Source organism: Rhea americana, unplaced genomic scaffold (genome assembly GCF_003343005.1).
Source record: "Rhea americana isolate MKP2758 unplaced genomic scaffold, rheAme1 scaffold_301, whole genome shotgun sequence".
In the NCBI taxonomy this organism is placed as follows: domain Eukaryota; kingdom Metazoa; phylum Chordata; class Aves; order Rheiformes; family Rheidae; genus Rhea; species Rhea americana.
In genome coordinates this window covers 170,340-187,133 of record NW_028186426.1, presented here as the reverse complement: position 1 = coordinate 187,133, position 16,794 = coordinate 170,340, and positions in this window count along the sequence as shown.

Genomic DNA, 16,794 nt, shown 5'->3' with positions numbered 1-16,794 from the left:
ATGCAGCCTCTGCCTCGGAAGCGAGGCATGGAGGTGCCAGCAGTTGTGCGTCAGATCAGCTGTCCCCAGTAAGGGATGTCTGGAGCAGTGTCTCCTCAGTAAAACTACTTTCTGGGCAGCAAAGTCCAGTTCAGCAAAAGGATGAAGATCTCCTGGCTGTCAAAGAATCTGTGAAGCYGAGCTTCCCCTTGGTGAGAGCCAGAGTACTGTTATCTAAGGTACCTCAAGATTTCAGTGAGTTTGGAGCCTGTTTTCTCCTGAGAAGCCCATGACTTTGTTTTTCCAATCATTTGGGTGCCTCTTTTCCAGCAGAATTCCTGGGCTACGTAAGTCTTGCTAGAGTTCCCCTAGCCAGAGCTCTGCTCTAATTTGTGTGGGTCCCCTGAGCCAGGAGCAAAGCCCGACTCGTTTTCAGGCTGAGATCGTTCTGTGGAGAGGCCATGTCTTTGTTTGTTATTGCTTTAGTTCCGTGGTTCCTTCTTGCTGTGACTTGTATTTGCAAATCATTTTCTTGCTGACAAATGGATTCACATCACAAACACCCAGCAAACAAGACACAGATGTAGATAAGAGACGGTACCCTGTGCAGGGACATTGATCCACTGATAGCAGCCTCTCCATGCATCAGACCCGGTCCTTTTCACAAGGCAATCACTCACGCCACAGATTACTCCATCCACATCACTTCTTCCCGCATCAGCAGTTGTTTCAGGAGAAAACCTAGCCTGAGAAATGGCACTTGTACCACAAGATTAAGAATAAAGCTAGGAGTAATGCAGACATAGTTGGCCTTAGTATCTTTAAAGATTAACTGTGTTGGTCCTGTGCCCTGACCAAATTTGAATTTGGATGCTTTTGTATATGCTGTCCCACCTCTTGCAATTGCAGCTACTCACTGCAATCATCCCTCCCTGCCTTGAGCTGCTGCATAGGTTTGTGCAGTATTTACCTGATGTTTTCCAACATGCAGCTGAATTTTGGATATTATTCCTCTATTAACCTGGCCACTCACGTTTCTCATTTGCAAGTCAGGGAAGGTGAAGATCTCAGTGCTCCCAAAGCCTGAACCATCCATGTTAGTAAAACATTTGGAAGCCTTTTGCAGTGAAAGCTAGTCCAGAGGCAAGTGCTCTCTGCACCACTATCCTCGTTGCCTCCCATGGAGAAGAGAGTTTGAAGCTGGATCTCTGCCTCCTGCCAAGGTGTCCCTTGTTTCTTGTGGCAGTGAATGGAGCAAGGCTGGTTTCAAAACCTCCATCAGCTGGAGGGCCAGAGATGAAGATGCAAGCATGAAAATACTCCTTCTGAGGGCAATTACGCTCACAGGCAACTGTTACAGCACAAACTGTTACAGTGCCTTGGACCCTGCACAGTGCAACTCCTCTTCCTCCCTGGGCTACTTGGAGAGCTTGGCTGAAGCAGAAACTGAACTCCCTTGCTGGAAGCTCGTGTAGCTGCAGTGATAGCTACAGGGATCTCATCAAGTAAGAATTTCTTGGCAGGGGATAGGACCTGTCTGCCATATGGTTTCCATGTTCAGAGCAGAAGGTGAACTGTGGAAGTGGAAGAAAAAAAAATCTGAACTTCTGTGGTTGATTTTCACTTGAGACTAATTGTTCAGTGCAGCTCCAGGGGGGGACTGGGGATCCTTAGCCCTGCTGCAAACTCCCAGGGCATTTCACACAGGAATGCCACAGGAGCTCTTTTGCAAAGTGTTTTTACCATCAGGGTGTTCTGTATTTTGACGACTCAGATATCTCCTTGAAAGACTTGATAAGCAAAAGTAAAACTGTCCAGAGATTTGAATGTACAGATACAGTCATACCCTGTCTGGCTGAAGGCTYCTGCTGCCCTGCTGGCCCACCAGCTGATGGAATGAGAAGCCGATCCAGTGACAGTGCATTGTTTAAAGGGAGAATATTGGCTTTTCTGTGGTAGGATGGTGTCTTTGAGGCTACATCTGTCTTTGAAAAGCCTTTTTTGCCCCCCAGTATATCAAAGCTGGGTAAAGCTAGATGTGATGAGCTGCCTTACTAAGTTGGTCTGATCTGCCACCTCCATCTTTCTAGCATACTATTCTCCAGCCTGAGGATGTGATACACATTTGCAGTGACCATGTTAGAGGATGCTTTGCACTCTCCCACCTTTCTTCTAAATCTAGTGATAATCCAGTAGTGYATGCTCCTGAAAGCATAATATTTCCACAGATTATGACTATCTAAATAGGGGTAAATCTGATCTGCCTCCTTTAACTGTTTGTCATAGTGAAATGCCTGTTCACTAAAAATTTGTGCCAGGAATGAGGCTTATGTTACACACTTAAAATGCTGGAAGCATGGAAATTGCCCAGGTTCGATGCCATGAGTGCTCCGTCGCACTTGTCACTGCAGGTGAGCAGTTTTGTTCCTTAGGAGGGGGAACAGAGTTCATTCTTGGATCCTCTGAAGGGTGCATTGCTCCAGGGGGCTGTGGGAAGCACACGGCCCAAAGCTGAGTGTGCAGTGGGGGACGATCTTGCCATCAAGGTATGTTAGGGGAAGAGTATGGTAAGCATATATTGTAAATCTAAACCCGAGGGCTGAGGTTCAGTAATGCACTCCTCTGAATTGAAATTCATTCTGCCCTGGGAGGGCCTGGTCTGCAAACTGCAGCTTCCAACTGGCAGCAGCAAAGTATAAATGGCTAAGCAGACGCAGAAGAAAAGTCTCTCTGTGCCTGRGAGACAAAGGCACTCACTACTCTCGAGAAAATATTTAGGCCGTTTCTGATGCCAAAATCATCACAACTGTCCAGGACACATGTTTGCAACAGAGCCATGACCCTTGTTGTCCTCCCATCTAATGACCTCGGAGAGCGGCTCAAAGCCTCGCCGCGTCCCGAGGGAGCGGAAGGAGCTGCGTGTGYCCCGTGGGGCAGCAACACAAGCCCCTGAATGGGAGGGGAGACATGGACATGGCGCGAAGTGGGAAAGGCGCTCAGTGTGAGCTCAGGAGAGACTGCRGAGGGGCTGTGCGGCACGTGTGGGACCTGTCTGTGGAAGAGGGTGGGTTGCTGCTGCTGTGGACACTGGAGGGAAACTCACGATGCTTGAGTTGCTGAACACGAGCGCCTTGCCGTAGCAATGAGCTACTGCGCAGCCAGCCTGTCTGAGCAGGAGAAAAAACTGCCCTTGATTTTAGTTTTCCAAAGTTAGCCGCAGAACCCAGTGGTAGCGCTGCATGCGGCAGCAGGATGCCTGCTGCTCGGGGCAGCTGCCGGCCGCTCCTCGGTGTCTTAAAAAGCACGCTTTTACCTTTGAAGCTCCTTGGGTGAGGAAGTAGAGGATGTGGTGTGTCTTTGCTTACCAGTGTCCTGGAAGCCCGCGGTAGGTGACCTACATCGTGGTTGCTCTGAAGACAGTGAGTTGCCATTCAGTTAGGAAGTTCGTGCTGGTTCACGTACGCAGAACGGTATGCGCAGCGCGTTGCCGCAGTGCTCTGGGGTCCCGGCGCAGGGTTGGGTTGCAATGCGCTGCCGCTTTGTCAAGCAGCGGCTGAAAACTGGCATGCCTTATGAGACAGGAGAAGTCCCCTCTGCCTTCATGTGGGTCATTTAGCAAGCCCGGTGGCATTGTGCATCTTCCTTTAAATGTCTCATTTCCATTCTGATGAAAATGTTGCTCATCAGAAATAACTAAGGAAAGCCAAATAAATAGCAGTTGGTGCATTTGAATTCTTTGAACGTTTTTGCAGCGTGTCTGTATAGGCACAGAGTGTTTTAAAACACGAAATGTAACATCAAAACAGTAAAAGTAGATCAGAATGTTCTGTCTTGAGTTTAAAACAATACCCTAGAAATTTCCAAGTCTTTCCTGTTTGTCCTACTGTTCACTGGACGCCTCTGTGCTCTTCTGCTGTTTACGATGGCAAAGCTATTTGATTTTTCCTACTTACAGGCATTGATCTGGAGGCACTTAGCATATTTTGCTAAAATATTCGCTCTCCAAAAGTTTCCTAGTACACTCAGGCAGGATGGAAACATTCTGGTTGTTTCAATCAGATCCCTCCGTCCTGGAATAGCTACGGTGCCTTTCCTCCCTCCCCCGGGACTGCTGGAGAAGGGAGGGACCAGCTGGGTTATTCTCATTAGGCAGTTTTGGACTCAGGCCAGAGCTTAGCTGTAGTAGTTGAAGAAGAAGACCCAGAACCTCTCATGACTTGAGGTCAGACTAAAGTAAAGCTCCCTCCTCCTGCTCTAGTTCTGGCAGGCAAATTCCATCACTGCACAAATATTTTGGCAATCAGCGATAATGGGAAAGGAAATGCAGAAAAGTCCAGTCCACAAGGAATTCTCTAAACTAGGACAGTCCAAGAAAAGCAAGCTGGCAAGTGGTAGGGCTCTGCTCGGCCCTCTGTTCCCCCTAACTCTGGCTTTTCCTCTTCTCATCTAGTAGAAAGACTTGCCGTAGCCTTGCCTCTTGCTGCCTGAYGTTTATTACCTGGGAAATGCAGCAGTGTGTGATTTGTAACAACGGGCTGCTCTTTATGGAAGTGTTTTATGCTCTAAGTGGTTACAGCAGTGTGGGATGGTGTGTATATTTTGGTATCTATAAACAAAGCAGCTCAAGAATGCCTTGATACCAAAGGTTGTTTTTGGCTTTTGATCAAATGCTTAATGTCTAGGTTTTTTGCCTTTTTTTTTCCTAAAAGATCTCAGTTGCTGAAAATCATTTTTTTTTTTTTTTAAGAAGAAACCCTTCTCACTCATSTGATTCTTTGGAAAAGTGGAAATATTCAGGAAACTGGAACAATTTCCAGGTCTCCTCAAGCATCCTGGCTGTTCTGGGGCTGCACACTCACAGAGGTGCAGGGACCACGCAGCATCGGCTGGAGGGAAAGGCCCGGCCTGCCCCAGGGTAGCTCCCCCTCTCCCAAAACCTGAGAGAGGGAGCACGAGTTCCCTGGGAGCGCCGAGCTGTTCCCGGCCGGGGCGGGAGGGGGACTGCCCGTGGCTGCGGTGAAGCAGGGGCAGGCAGTTGCCGAGCGGCCAGAGCTGAGGACTGGCGCACTTGTTGCTGTAGTGTTTCCTCTTTTCTGCGGGGAGCTGACTGCAGAGCACCTCTGGCGCTCGCGCTGSCAGCGCGCCGGGGAGAGCAGGGCTCCTCCGGTCCCGCCCGTGTGCCGGGACGGAGCCGGGTGCCGGCGGGACGGAGCCGGTGCCGGCGCCCCTGCCCTGCTCTGCTCTGGAGGGGCCCGCGGCTCCCTGCCCTCGGAGGCAGCGCRGCRCCTGGCTCCGTCCGAGGGCACCGGGCTGCATCCCGCGCYGTGGTGGGTTTGTCTTTCGAAGTGYGTATTGTGACATTRCACAATAATATCAATTTTCCCCTGGTTTGAGGAGCTGGATCCTTGTGTTTCRTACTATTTTGGTATTCATTTCAGTTTTTATCATTTTAAGGTTCATGCGTTTCTAATTGTTATGAATACCATGCTAAAATTAATAGTTCTATGGTTGGTTTATTACATTTAGTAAAATTATGTGCATGTAATGTTTGCCAAGAAAAGACGCAGCAGAGACTTTAATCATGTAAAGATGATAATTTAGTTGTTACACTTGTTGAAATGATGGGATTAATTTTTAAAAAGTTTGCAAACTAGTGGGGAAATGTAAAACATTAATTTAGTAAGACAAGCAAGCCAGCAGCTGACAGATCCTCCCAGGCCGGTGGAAGAACACACACRTTACAGTCACAGCGGGGAGGAAAGTGGCACCGGACAGTTTTATAATTGCAGGAGTTTTTATTATTCAGGCCAGATACTCCAAGACTTTCGCTGATGATCCCAGAATTACAGAGCACTCCATGTCTTCCGTYGCTCTGGCTTCTGCTGAAGGGCCCGTGGGTCTACCCTGTGCGTGGAGGAGAGACATGATTCACAGATCGAAACTCTGCATTTTGGTAGGTGCTTTCAGTTCGGAAAGGCACGAAGAGACACGCCAGTCCAGGCTCCGTCTGCAGCGGAGGCCGCCACGGCGGGTGCCGAGCCCGGGGAGCGGGCGCGGAGCGGGACGCGCCGGACGCGGGCCCTTCGGCAGCGGGGCCGACCCGGCGCGCGGAGGACGGGACGCCTGGCTGGTGCCCGCGCGGTGCTCCCGGGCGAGGGGCTCGACCCAGCGCCCTGCGCTGCGCAGGTCTGCACGTCCTGCGCTGAAGACAGGTATTATTTTGCACTTGCGGGAGAAAACCTGGTTGTAACTTAGGCATTAATTCTGCAGAGCATTTTGTAGCAGATTGTCAAGAAAGGAAAGAGAAATGTAAAATAAGTCTTGTTTACTATAGATGATGATGTGGCAAAATAACTCAACAGCCAGTCCTCAGGAGTTTATGACAATAATCATGAATATGTTTTATAAATGTGTAGCAATGTGAGTGGACTCAATTCTGGCTGAATTTAAATAATACAGCTTTATGCAGCAAAGCCTAAATCAAACGGCTATAATTTATGCTGAAATGCACTACAGGATGCATTTATTCACAAGTATGTGCTGATTGTAGCATTGTGCCTGATTTATGGCATTTTTTTTTATATGAAAATTCCTACCAAAAATAATATTTAGAGTCTGCCTTCATTTACTGAGGCCCAGCAGTTTCCTACAGGCACCACGGCAGGAATCGCTTCTCCCTCTGCTCGGCGTCCTCCGCACTGCGGTTGGTGCCCGGCTCCGGCGACGGCTCCGGCAGGCGGACCTTCGCAGCGGCCGTCGTCCCCGGACCCCCGGCGCTTCCGCCTCGCAGCGGCAGGCAGAGCTCGCGCGCGCGGTCCAGCGCGCTGCACAGGCGGCAGCCGCCGTCCGCGGAATTTAAAGCGTTTTATTTTCAGCACCGTCGGGCCGCGCCGGATGAAGGAGCGGCTTCCCCGCGGGGCGCGGGCGGGAGCCGCCTGCAAGCGGGCGAGGGGGCCGGGAGCGCGCCGGGGCCGCAGCGGGAAAGCCGAGGCTGGCTGGGAGGGGAGGCTCCTGCGGGCGCCCGGGTGACCCTCCGCGGGGAGGGACGCGCGGCCGCGGGGCGCTCGGCCCCTCCGCCGGCTCCCGCGGAGCCCTCGCGCCGGGGCGCCGTGCCGGAGCGGGTCGGCAGCGATGCTGCGGTGAGCGAGGCGGGGGGCTCTCCAGCGAGGGGCCGGGGGAGGCGGCGCCCTGCAGACCGCGGGCGCGAGTCCTCGTCTCCGCGGACCCTGCGGGTCTCCTGCAGCAAGGCGCTGGCCGGGGCCCCAGCCCGTCGCGGGGTCGCGGCTGCGCCGAAAAGCTGCGTTGGTCCTGCCCGCCGGCGGCGAGCAGCCGGCCCCGAGCGCCTCCGCGGCGCGCAACGCTTTGGAAGTCCCTGGGAAGGTTTCTGCTGTCAAGTGAGTGGAAAGATTTGGGTAGTCTGTAGAACTGCCTGCACAAAGTGTCACATCCCTGGCTCCGCTAGAAAATACATAATAACTCAAAGACTAAAAGAAAGATTTGAAGCRTTTGAAATCCCGAAATAAATCATTTCATCTCGTAATAGGTCCCAAACTGTCCTGGGGGAGCGTATAGCCGTTAGAAGAGAGTTAAGATCCAGCAGTACTTCTTTCTAGGTTAAAATTAGTTGTGCTGAAAGTTTATCAGTGATTTATTCTGCAGAATGACTCCATTTGTAATTCTCCTTCCTGAACGTTTCAGCACCATTGTTTTGAACGATAAGAACTTGTTGTAGCAACCTCTGTCCCTAAACACTTGGAAATTCTTGTTTAAATAAACATGCAACTTGCAAGCAACATGCAGTTTAAATGTGTATCTTATTAAAAGCTGGCAGGACCGAAGCTTCCCTGCTTTCTTGCCAATGTTTGGAATACAGTAGCATTTTTACTCTGTAGTAATAAATTTCTGTGGAATGAAGGGCCATAATATTTGCATTTTTTTGCAAAAACTGTGCTTACTTAAGCGGTGAGATGGAAAAAATTTCTAATAAGTAGGAAGCAGAATGAAGCAGGTAAATATTTAGGCTGTTAACATTGTATCTGCTGTGSGTACAGCTAAATCTCTCACCCTTACTTTGAACTAGGGAAGGAGACATTTTATAGCATTTCCAAAGAGAGACCTCATGGCAGCTTCTCCAAAGAGCAATTGTTTTTAAACGTGCTCCAGACTGGACGGAGAATTTCCTCTCGCCCTTTGACCATGTGGGATAGTCCGGGAAGGCTCCAGCAGTAACAGCTGAAGGTTTCAATTAGATAATGCAATATGGAGCTTTTAGACAAGTATTTTATTGCAAAAGCCTTTAGCTGCTTCTAGTTGTGTTTGCAAGGAAGGACACTCTCTGGAAAAGCCAAGCCTGGAGGAGGTGAGGGAGGCAGAGCAAACCATGGCTGCAGGAGCGAAAGGTGGAGAATGAACAGAGCTTGCAACTCTACAACACAGACAGACGGACKGACCTTGGGCTGTTGCGATCTTCAGGCAGGGAGACAAGGGACAGACCTAAGGGAGAGGAAAGGATCTGCTGGGCCCTCTCCCCCTTCCTCTAATGCACCTTTCCAAGAGGCCACAGCTGCGCTGAGCGGCGTTTCTGACGACGGGCGCCCGGAGCAGCTCTTGCCACCCAGAAGCAGGTGGTCACTGAGACTGTTGCTGGAGGTTTTGGTGCTTTACTGATTCTAGAAAGTCATTTTATGGGATGGGGAGGCCCGAGTTTGTGAYGCCCCCTCTGACCGTATGCACTGGCCGCGGAAATGGTCCTCGGCTTTGGAGCTTCTGTTCTGCAGCCTCCTCCTCTCTTTCCGCGCCATCTGCACAGAGAAGGCTCGTGACCGCGTTGCTTTCACCGGTCTCTCATTATGAAATGAACTTCTACTGCTGTCTTTAAGTTAGTGTTTTCTAATTAGTTCACTATTAATTAAAGAGTTTTGATGTTATGATGTGAAAATTAGCTGGCAAACCAGATTGCCATTATCTGGAATTTGTGGAATTAAACTTTGAATTCCAAAATAACTTCTTCATTAATAATTTTGATTTTCCAGACATTACACAGAAACACTGGTGATTAGTAGAAGTGTGATGTGTTCTCATTCACAGTATCCCTAATTAGCAGTAATTCAGTTATTAACTCTTGGGAGCCAGCGAGCACTGATAGGAGTGATGGATATCGACTCCTTTTCTGCGCTGGAAGTGTTTCGCCCTCGGCTGCGTGGCTTCCCCGGAGGTGRGAGTTGGCCTTTCCTGGGGCCAGCGACAGCGACCGGCTCGGCCCGGGGCACCGAGCCACCGTCCGGGGCCGGTTTTCCAGGAAAGCCTCGGGACTGCAGGTGGGAGCGGGGCCAGGGGCTGCTCGGCGCCGGGGGTATCCCGTCCCTGCAGCGCGTGGCCGGGACGCCGGCGGGGCAGAGCCACGGCRCCCGCTTCATTCCTAGCTCAGCAGGCATTCACGTGGGCAGGGAGCTGGCCCAGTGCCTGGGAGAATTTGTCACAGGATTAAAGAATTAATGAGAAAATACAATATATTAAAGAATGAGAGATTTTGCTAACCTCTTACCTTGTCTTAGCTTTAATTGCCTTTAAAAATCATCGGATGCAATGAATTATCATTGATTTTTCTCAATGCCGTTTGCTTCTGCAGAACCAGAAGAACTGCAGCCGGGGTGAGGGCTCGGCGGCGCGGCGGGAGCACAGGCGCTGCCCCGGCCCCGGGGCGCCCGCGCTGCGCCGCAGAGCGAGCCTCTGCGCCCACCGGGCTCGGCCGGGACCGGGCGCCGCAGGGCAGCTCGTCCCCGCGCTGCCGCCTGCTGCAGGTCCCAGCTGCCGGCGTTTGGGCCAGCGCGGCGGCGAGCGGGGATGGCTCCCCGGGGAGAAAGCAGCCCGCGCGGAGGAGAGACGGGGTTGCTTCGAGTCGCCCGTCCACGCGAACAAATCTTTACTTGACGCTCACCTCGACATGAGCAGTGGTGGGGAGTGCACTGGGGCAGGTCCAGATTGATAGCCGGCATGAAAGATTTATAAAGCCTTTTTGGTGGCAATCAATACTGCTTCTTATTACAGCCATGTTCTTCCAAACTCTCACTGTTCATTTTTCTACCCCTTCTAATTTGACCAAAATTTAATTGATGGAGTACCAGGGAGAGATCTGGACTTTTTAAAGATGCCGTGTCCCATGTCAAGGACTAAGCCTGGTAATTAATCTTTCCACCCGATTTCTTCCACCGGTAAGGGGAGTTTATTGCTGCATCTACTGGTATCAGCATTGATTTGTATTGCTCACGCTCTTGCACCTGCAAGCGCGGCCGTGGGTCGTAGCCTGGCCGCGCTCGCACGCGGCACTGCCTGYGCCTTGTGCGGAGAGGTTGCGCTGCAGGGACAGGGGACGTGCAGTGGAAATGACAGCGCGAGAACGGAGAGCGCAAGGAGGCACGGGAATATGGGTCACGGTGTCAGGCTGCACGCTCAGCAGAGCCTGCCTGGCTTTCGTGTGTGTGAACTGCACAGAAAAACTGGGGCAATCGGAGAATATTTCCCTGGCTTTTCYGGCGGTGACAAGGAGGCTCTGCCTGCAGGACAACCAGCATGGGAAGTGCAGGAAGGTGTGTTCAAATGCATCGAGCCGGTGAGGAGASCTGGCAGCACGTGTTCAGCAAATGCTTCCCTTTTACACTGCAGCTTTGAGAAATGTTCCTCCAGCACTGTGCAGTGCAAAATACTGCCTCAGCGAAGAGGGTGTTCCCTTACACAGCTTAGAAAGGCTCCGAGACCGGGCCTTTAAAAACCAAAAACATAGGTACGCAAGCATTTTAAAAGAGCAGGATGAGATTCTCCTGCACTGTTAGTGGGAGTTTTGTGTGTGTTTTGGTGCACAGAGGACGTCCCAGAGGAGCAACRTTTGTGCCAGGATTTGGAAGGGAGGATGAGGGTGAGCAGAACTGCTGCAGGTCCATCAGCTGGCTGTCCCGGACGAAATTACTGCCGGGCTGAACTGAAGGCGTACGAGAGCTCTTGTGAAAGTAACCTGAACCCCATATTTTGTAGGGGTTTACTCCTGGTTGGGGCAGCGGGGCCTGGCGGCGGTGGAGACCTGGGCAGAGAGGTGCCGGACGGGCTTCTGCACTTCCGTGCGCTTTGGGCAGCACCATTTACGGTTCCAGCAATGCTTTACTCAGAGACAGGTTACGATAACTTCCACCTCTCTGTTTTGCAGATGCAATGCAATGCAGTTTGAACATGTCTATGGAAGTTTGAGTGAAGGAGTTGTCTTGTGTGCGCGATTAATAATCTAACTGAGAATAATACTCAATAAAGGCCAAGACAGGTGCTTTCTCCTTCTTGGGATTCCTAATTGCTGATGTGCRACCAAAATTGGTATGCTGTTTAAAATATCTTTCCAGTGGTTTCCCAGATTTATTACTGTTCCTTACTACTGAACATTTGCATAAAAAGAATTTAAATTAGCTTTTGCACTGGTATTTGATATAAGGCAGATCTTGCTGCCTCAAATTTCACATGCAGAAGAGGCACTGCTCAGAGGGCAACTTGCCTTTAACTCTGGCTTTGGAAATACTTTTCCTTGTCTMCCTGCATCTGAATGGTTCAGAGTCATCCTGAGGTAGTGGTTGCTCCTGACACCTTTCTGGTTGCTTGGATAGTAAGGTAGTTACAGAAATCCTTTCATCAGATTGGGAAAGGAGCGCAGACATCTGTAAGGAGGGTCAGAGACCCGGCTGATGATGCTGCCTGCTTCCGCAGTGGGAGAAGGGCCAGAGCCTGCCGTGACTTCCCTCGTTCTCAGGGGCTGACCCCAAACCCTGTGTTCTGGAAACGCCTGTCACCGCACTGGCAAGAGCCACAAAACTGCTACTGATTTCAGCAGTCTGCATTTCACCCGTGGGCCTGTTTCCCTCAGCTTTTCCTCGTTTGCTCCTCCGTTTGGGAAGTGTCTCCATGAACAGGCAGACGGGAGGGAGATGCAAGCACCCGTCCCTGTCTCTCCCCTCTGACACCCCAGTGCCACCGGGCAGCCCAGCCGCCCTCCTGCTGCTGCTTGATGAAGCTCTATAAAAACGATCTTGGCATGGACTGAAGCCTCTTGTTCTGGTTTTCCACCCTCTTGGTTTTCCTAATTCTTCTGGCTGTTTTCTTCATCTACAACCCCCTGTTTTGTAGCTTTTCCCAGCTCTCTTCCAATAYGCCTTGGAATTGTGCTGACTCTGCAGGAGGAGTTTAGGTCTCCCAGCAGACCACCTGGGAAACAGGAAACGGTTTGAAGCTCTGGATTAACTGAAAGACCATACTTAGTTCCCCCTTGACTTCTCCATTTCCACCTCCTGATCTGATTTTGGGCCTTTAGTCCAAGCAGTAACAATTCTGCGCACACAGGAACGTGGCTAGAGCTCAGCCTGAGCGTCCAGCATGCCAAAGAGCAAGCGTGCCCTTCTCGGGGAAAGCCTGGGCTGAACGTTCAGGCTCTTCTACAAATCTTCCCGCTTTTGCTGATGTTTGACCTGACAGAAGCTCTGCTTTAGGTCCTGCAGAGCCAGGGTGGTGCTCGTGAGATGGCTCCCTGGGGGCCTCRAAGGTGCTCTGGGGCTAGCCCAGTCTAGCTGCCTTGTTTGTTGTGGCACGAGCTACATTTGTCTCTCTTTTACTTGCAATATTTTGCTCAGCTGGCTCAGGACTAAAAGCATGCAGACACCAGCAGTGTGCCTGTAGATCCGGGTGAGTTCCCCGTGCCTCAAGCAAGGAGTGAAGGTTGCACCCGCAACCTCTCTGCAAGAGATGTGGCACCAAAATGCTTTGTCAGATTCTCAGTATATGCAAAACTCTAGGTTGACATTTTTTCCCAAAGGCAGGAGCCTCTCACCTGCAGCTGAGCCGTGGTTGGGAGAGCGAGGCCACGGATGCCGCATCAGCCACCAACCTGCTGCCCTGCCGCAGCGCCTCGCTCCTGCTGTGCCCTGGGGCACTGCACTTGCCCATGAGTGCGTCYGCCTCTGCCCACCACTGCCGAGCTGCAAGCAGCAAAAGCCCTTCCTCCGCCTGGCCAAGAGGTTGGGCTGCTCCTGCGATGCTCCCATCCCTGGAGGAGCTTGGCTCCAGCCTGCAGCAAGCTTATGGAGCAAAGTGCAGCTTAAATGCAGCGGGGGGCACGGGGGGAGGCTCGGCCCTGCACCGGTGCCACACCACGGAAGCGCCACCTGCTCCCATCTGCCTCTGGAGATGAGGATCTGCCTCTGGAGATGAGGATCTGCTCCTGGTGCTGGGTCCCGTGCCACAAGCGCCGCGCTGCAGAGCCCCGGCGGAGCCTGGCCTGGGAAGCGCTGCAGCCGGGCAGGGCGCACCGGTGCCCGGACCGGCAGCCCCAGAAATAACTTAATGAGCAGTAATTACAGCTTGCGGAGGAGCGGGGTTTCTTGATCGTGTGGGAATTACAGGGGCGCGGAGCGGAGCGCGCATCAGCTCACGCGGCCGTCCTGCGAGAGGCGGCGGGGCCGGCGCAGCTGACTCCGGCTGGAGGAGATGGCCCTCTTCCCCATTCATGTATTTTGTATTATAAAATGACTGTGGTTGTCATAGCAACATAAAGGGAGCAGATCTCATTACTGAGGCCTGGCCACATTATTTTCTCCAAGGAATTTCTTCTTTTCATTATTTTTCTCCAAAGGTCAGTTATCCTCTGAGGCAGGGCGGGAGATTCTGCGAAAGGTGAAGCATATTCATGGCAGAATTCCCCTGCTGGAATTTACAATCATTTTGCTTTTTTATACTTGTAGAAAGATTTCTTTTAGTATAACATTTTCTTTTAACCCTTTCTGTGTGAAGCCCGGCTGTTCTGCACATCAGACCAGACCAAGGAGCTTGGCACAGGGATTTTCTACAGGAAGTGGAGCATTGCTGTCACATCACGCTTTTATTACAGGAGCAGCCAAAGTGTGCCACAGCGCACACGCGCAATTCTCTTTGCCGTTAGCAATTGCATAAAGTGCATAAACTGTTTCAAACTTTGCTTTGAGTCTATTTCTTTTCTTTGTAAGGCTCCGATCCAGCCGGCACCCCTGGGAGCAGACTGTGGCCGTGGCACAGGCCTGGGCGCCTCCGTGTAAATTGTGTGTCCTTGCCTCAGCCAGCGGAAGGGGGATTCCTCCCCGGCAGTWTCCAGGCGCACAGGTCACCCGGCGCGCAGGAGGCTTTTGGCGTCACGGGGGCGTCACGCTGCGGCCGGGGCCGGGACTCGGGCGCTCGGCTCCGCGGCATCGCTGCCCTTCTGCCTTCGCCTGTAGCGGGGCCGATTTTCCTGCTGCGTTTCATCAGTTCTGGAGTTCCGCGCAAACRCCCCAGTTCTCTTCCAAAGAGATATTTCCCTGGTACCTTGTTACTAGAGCGTTTAAGCAAGCATTCCAAGTCTAGCTGCCAACACATATTTTCTCAACATAATCTGAAAGAGGAATGATAACGCCCGGCCAAAGGAAGAGGAATGTAAATTGCACCTCCGTGGTCTTGAAGCCACGGGGCGAAGTAAAAGACCGCTCGGCTCTCCAGTACATTGTTTATGAGCATGCAAAGGATAAGGAATTCTTCCCAATTTTGAATAGATTTTCAGGATCACGTGTCCTAGACAGTCAGGCGAGAGARTAGTTCTGTATTTTCTTATAGGTGCAACAGCTCGGAAAGTTTTGTAAGACGATGTATTTGGTTTTGTGTGTATGGCTGTTTAAAAATAACATTTTGTTTGCAAGTTTACATATATTCGTGAATAATTATGCGATCCTACACACATAAGAAGTGTTTTATTCCGCTGCCTCCTGGGTGAGCCGCGGCTCGCGGCTGCCGCGCGCTCGGAGGAGGCAGAGGCAGTCGCGCCGGCACGGCCCGGAGGCTGGCCATCCGGCTAGCGCGCCGCCTCCCTCGGAGAAGTAATTAAGTTTATATCCTGCTGTTATTTTTAATTTCTTTGATTTAACATGGCTAAGCTTAAATAATAAAATACTGACACCGCGCAGAAATTTGTCATGTCCCTTCCCYGGGCGGAAGAAGGGAGTGGAAGGAGGCAGCGGCAAGCAGGCGCGAGCCCGGGGAGCGCAGGCGGCGGCGGAGCCCTTCCTCCTCGGCGGGGCCCTGCCCGAGAGCGGGGAGCGCCTTCCGCCCGGGATCCCCCGCGACCCCCGCGCCGGCTGCGCCGCCGGGGCCGGGGCCGGGGCCGGGGCCGGGCTGGCGGCTCGGCCGCGCAGCGCTGCGAGGGCGCTGGGGACCGCGGCTGCGAGGCGAGGGGCAGGGGCGGTCGGCTCCCTGTGGCATCCTGCTCCCCCGCTGATGCCCCTGCTACGGAGCGGAGGCTGGGGCGGAGCAGTTAATAACGCTGACCCACTCCGAAGGTGTCTTTTAAAAATTAATGAATGTTAATGAATCCCCTTAGCAGTAAAAATAATAATGCCTGGCCGTTTCACAGCACTTTTYATCAGCAGTACTGATAGTAATTTAGCATATACGTCAATATTGTCTGCAGCCGTGGCAAAACCACTACCGAGGATAGTGCTAGTAGATGGGTTGCTACTTCAGTTTAGATGTCCGTTTTCTGCAAATCACATTTTACATGCAAAATGAGTATTTGCGTATGCAAATGAATAGGCATCTAAGTGGCCATGTGTGCCAGCTAATATCTGCTTTGCATGTTCGCTTATGGTAATTATGCTGGGTGAACAAAAGCATGTGAATTCGTGTGTAAGGACCGTGGCACACTCTTCACGATGGCAGACGAAAACCAGATAAATCAAAAATGTGTCTTGATTTTAAAATGATTTAGGAAGCCGTAGGTGTTATTTAAAAAGCAGATAAGCTGCGAGCCCTACACTGCGCCAGTGTGCTTCAGTGAGAGCGCGTGAGACCCCCGCAGCCAGTCAGAAATCCCAGCAAAGCCCGGATTTGCAATGAACACATACATTGCACCTGAACTTYGGCACTGCAGATGCCGTGACAATTGGGCTGATCTGCCAGGTGATATTGCTGCGCAGTGTTTCACTTCGTATTCATCACAGGCTGAACTGCTTCTTAATTTTAATTGCATGCTGCAGCAGGTAGATGGTGTCATATCACATGCACTTCAGAGCAAGGCAGGAYGCTTGGAATATATTATGAACACAGGTTATTATAGGGCTTTTAACTGTGCATTTAGCAGTGGTAGATGTAAAGCTTTCAGCTCGCACTCCTGTTTATTAATTAATAAAGGGCTCTGTTCTGACATTACTTATGTTCTCCTGCGTCTCCCATTTTAGATGCTGCTCTCATTTAAAATGATAAGTAGCCCAATGCACTTCTCATGAAATTCGCTGAAAGCTGGTATCTTCCTTTGAGAAGCGTGCCAGAGACGCGCGCTGCTGTCTCCGCCTTGGCCGACGCTCTTTCAGGACCCCGTGTCAGCCAAACTTCTCCTCTTGGCACGAATGGGAGGAATGTCGCACCGACAGCAGCGCCGAGGAAGACTTGTAATCCCGCTTCGCACAAGCGAGCAATCCCCCCGAGGACCGGCCGGCRGACAGCAAGACCGAGGCTGTGCGGAGCAGTTGTTACTCATTTCCTTCATGACGGCTCCACCTTCCCGGAGCAACGGGAGATTTAAAATTGGCGCACGGAGCCCTGCAGCCATATGGAGCGCGGTGCGCGTGCCAGGACGGGAACACGAGTCCGGGGCTGGCAACGAGGACGCAGCAGGTACCGGGGATCAAAAGCAGCAGGCTCAAGAGCAGCACCAAGGCAGTGCGTGGAGGTGCCCGTTGCACCAGCCCTCCGGGCAGCACGATGCTCCCGTTCCCGGAGCCTCACCGGAGC